A 4,168-nucleotide genomic window follows, 5' to 3' on the forward strand; every position below is an offset into this window, starting at 1 on the left:
CATCTCTACTAAAAATACAAAAATTCGCTGGGCGTGGTGGCGGGCACCTGTAATCTCAGCTACTCAGGAGGCTGAGGCAGGAGAATCTCTTGAAACGGGAAGGCGGAGGTTGCAGTGAGTTCAGATCGCACTGCTGCACTCCAGCCTGGGCGACAGATAAATTCTGTCTCAAAAAAAAAAAAAGTGTATATTTCATGGATTGTTGTGTAGATTGAATGAGCTAAGCTGGGTAAAGCACATAAAACAGTACTGGCACGTAGTAAATTCTGTATACCGTTTTGCTGAACAGATAAAAAGCTCAGAGGGAAATCAGGTAACATTCATGAGAGCCAATAAACACAAGAGAATAAAAACCCACATGGCAGGAGAAGGTATCTATTGCACATAACTGATGAAGGGTTTATTCCCAAAATACATAAAGCATTGCACAAGACAGTTAAAAAATAGATAAGTTATCTTAATGAAGATAAAAAAGGAAGAAGAGACTTGAGCAGTCACTTCACAGAAGAGGACATCCAAGTGACCAATAAGCCTATGAAAAGATGCTCAAACCTCATGAGTCTAGAAAGGTGCAAATTAGGCTGGGCGTGGTGGCTCACGCCTGTAATCCCAGCACTTTGGAAGGCCGAGGAGGCTGGATCACCTGAGGTCGGGAGTTCAAGACCAGCCTGACCAACATGGAGAAACCCTCTCTACTAAAAATACAAAATTAGCTAGGCTTGGTGGCACATGCCTGTAATCCCAGCCACTCAGGAGGCTGAGGTAGGAGCATTGTTTGAACCCAAGAAGCGGAGGTTGTGGTGAGCCGAGATTGCGCCACTGCACTCCAGCCTGGGCAACAAGAGCAAAACTCCATCTCAAAACAAAAAGGAAAGAAAGGTGCGAGTTAAACCACAGTGAACTATCGCTGGAATTGGTGCTAGGATGGTTTAAATGAAAGAGACTGATGTTACTCAGTGATGATATGTGGAGCCATAGTAACTCTCATCCCCTGCTAGTGGTGATAGTGTCATTTGCTCTATCCACTTTAGAAAACCGTCTGACCTTATTGGCTAAAGCCAAAAATAGAAACACCCACTTCCTCGACAATTGTATTCCTAGATACAGAGATTAAAGAGTGTCTATGTACGTGCAAGATTCTTGTTCATAGCAACATTCCTTTCAATCTTCTATATCTTGATTTAGGAGGTGGGTACATTTGTGTGTATGTGTACAGATTAATTGAGCTGTACGTTAAAGATTTCTGTACCTTATGTAAGTTATATTTCAGGTTAAAGTAAATAAAAAGGAAGATGTTGATACTTTTTTTCATTTCTGGAGTGTCTTAGTTGATTCATTTAAAAAACATATTTGGTGATTTTTTTAGAGTCTTTTGCTCCTCAATTCAGTTTCCATTTCCCTTTTATTTAAGAACATTTTTGTCTTTCAGTTTTCAATTCAAAGCTTTCATCACCCCACCATTTAATAATATTTCTTTTTATATGTTAGGTAGGCAGCTAGTAGCATATTAAGGAGGTAGAATATTTGTCCTCGCTTGCCAAGAATTTTTTTAAAATCATGAAGGTATGTTGGATTTGATTGGATGTTTTTCTTCATCTACTTGAATGACGTGATTTTTCTCCTTTAATCTGTTGTCTTAGTTTAGATTTCTTAGAAAGAGACTCTGAAACTAAAATGTAAGAACAAGTAGTTAATTTGGAAGATAAGTTCAGGAAACACCAGTGGGGAGTGGGAAGTCAGACAGAGAAAGCAAAGAAACCAGTAAAAGGTGGTGTCAATCTAAATAACAGGCAGAGAGAAGCTCTCTGAAAAGCAATGTAACTTATTTAGGGAATGAGCATTGGCAATGGGAATACAGATGTCATAGTAAACTATGTTTGAGGAAGTTGTAGTAAGAGAAAGGTTTTTTTTGTTTGTTTGTTGTTTTTGCGTCGGGGACGGAGTTTTGCTCTCGTTGTCCTGGCTGGAGTGCAATGGCGAGATCTTGGCTTACTGCAACCTCCGCCTCCTGGGTTCAAGCGATTCTCCTGCCTCAAGAAGCAAGGTAAAAGACACTGGTGGAAAACGCTGACTCTGCCTCACCACACTCCTTGAGAGCCACAGTGAGTGGAGTTTGTGAACATTTGTAGAGGCAGCAGGATGGAAATCTCGGGAGGCCTTAGCATTGGAAGCACATTGCCATGGTGTCTGACATTCCTGAGGACAGAAGGAGAGGGAGGTGAGGAAAATAGGATTATTAGCCTGGTTCTGAAAGTGTCCACTGTTTGTGGAGTCCCGTATATCAGAGAAGACATGAATGGTGAGAGGAGAGAGTGGTGAAAGGAGATGGCTTTGAGAGAGCAGAAGAATGGAGGGATGGTGGAGGAGGAGTTGGGGTTTGGAGGCAATGTGGAGAATGAGGCTGAGAAGGTGACCCCATCCTCTGTGTGGCCCATGCCAATCTAAGATGTATGTGGATAAAGTTAGCTACCAAAATTGAACATAAAGAAAAGAATGGAGAACCTGGATCTGAATCAGGGACCCCTTGCTCTACAGTCAAAAGCCGTAGCCCTGAGCTATGCCCCCATGGCACACTGAGGTTAACTAGTTAATATATTTATCAGTATGGGAGCACTCAGCTTTGTGAAATTAAATGATGGCTTCCCTCCAGGACTGACTTTCTGGAAGCTGCCAGATCTGATTCACAGCTGGACACCTTCCCTCAGCTCTGCCGCTCACCAGGCCTGTCCCTGGGTGGAGCCATGAACAGGAGAAAAGGATGGAAGCTGCCTGCAGAACCCCCAGTCATTTCCCATTGTTTTTTGGGGTTAACCCAAGAGCTGGCGACTGGTCTCCAAAACACTCCACAGACTCTGACCCAAGCTCCCAGCCTAGCTCCCTTTTTCCGGCAGTGAAGACAGAGTGGACAAATATAACTGATGATAAACTGCCTAGCATGATATTAGCACATAGTAGTGCATAGTAAGCGTTCAAAAAGTAACACCAGTTCCTGTCCTTGTCTTTTGGCAAACCCCCAAACCAGTATCTGTTATGTCTCCTAAATGACCTCCTTAGACAAAGGACTTGACCTGGTTCTTCATTGCAGCACACAGGACTCCCTGTGGCCCACAGAACAAAGTTGGAATTCCAAATCATCTCATACGAACAGACTCTTGAGTCTAATCCCCTACCTCCAAGCCTTGGGCCACAGTCACAGAGTGGGCTGAAATTCAACTGCAGCCGCAGAGCTACAGGAGTTGGGTCTGCAGGGGCAGCACTGCAGAACCTCTATCTCCCTTGTTAGAGTCGCTGAGCCAGGCTTTTGGCCTACAAGGTTGAAGCAAGGGTGTGAGTGAGCTCTGGCGTGGGAGAAACCAATTCTCCAGGGGAAAATATCTGCCCTATATGGGAACGCTGCGTGCTGTGATGTGTCTCCCCAGGTCTGGCCACCACTCCAGTGCACAAACTGTTGCTGTGGGAAGGAGCCAGGAGGGTGATAACTTGGGATACCATTCCCTGTCTGTTTCTGGGAAACCTGCTGTAGTACTACTCTCTGGTCTGCCCTGGAAAAACCCAGAGGCATTCTGCATGACAGCTGGAGAAATTACATGTATAGGGGGAGCAGGGAGCTGGATACCAAGAATATGAGGGGTACCCATGGAACTGGTGCTAGACGAGATGAGAAGTTATCCAGCTAAGGTGCAGCTGAGTAGGCCTGATCTATAGCTTCCCGTTCCAGGGAAAATCATAGGTGGAATGGATGAAAAGAAACTGGAATATGACCAACAGCTTCTGTGAAGAACATAACAGCTTGTATGAATAGAAAAAGTGCAGTAGGGGGCACCCAGATTTGAACTGGGGACCTCTTGATCTGCAGTCAAATGCTCTACCCCTGAGCTATACCCCCTACTTGTCATGAGTGTTTAATAAGCACCTTTCATGTTGGTAATCACACCCCGCAGTCCTACAGCACATTGAAAGTTCCTGCTTGCTTTTAGAGAGTAAGACCAGCAGCGGATTTTACCACAAACTCACCCCAGAAAAGTCCATCCCCAATTCCCAAACCCTAGCCCCTGCTCACATACCTGCACATCTCCCCGCTTTCCCTCAGTCTGTGGTGACGGGAGCAGCTGGGAGGAGTGTTCCCGTTTACTGCTGGAACAGCCTTTAGGTCTGCATGTCTCATTTC

At 44.8% G+C, this 4,168-nt stretch overlaps 1 non-coding gene across 1 annotated transcript; it reads right to left on the reverse strand.

The window, feature by feature from the left end:
• Window positions 1-3,814: 3,814 nt before the first annotated feature.
• TRNAC-GCA lies at window positions 3,815-3,886 on the reverse strand. The gene has a single exon. It is a non-coding gene; the product is annotated as a tRNA-Cys (tRNA).
• Window positions 3,887-4,168: the final 282 nt, after the last annotated feature.

The sequence above is a fragment of the Trachypithecus francoisi genome, unplaced genomic scaffold (genome assembly GCF_009764315.1).
Source record: "Trachypithecus francoisi isolate TF-2019V2 unplaced genomic scaffold, Tfra_2.0 Lachesis_group4, whole genome shotgun sequence".
NCBI lineage: Eukaryota > Metazoa > Chordata > Mammalia > Primates > Cercopithecidae > Trachypithecus > Trachypithecus francoisi.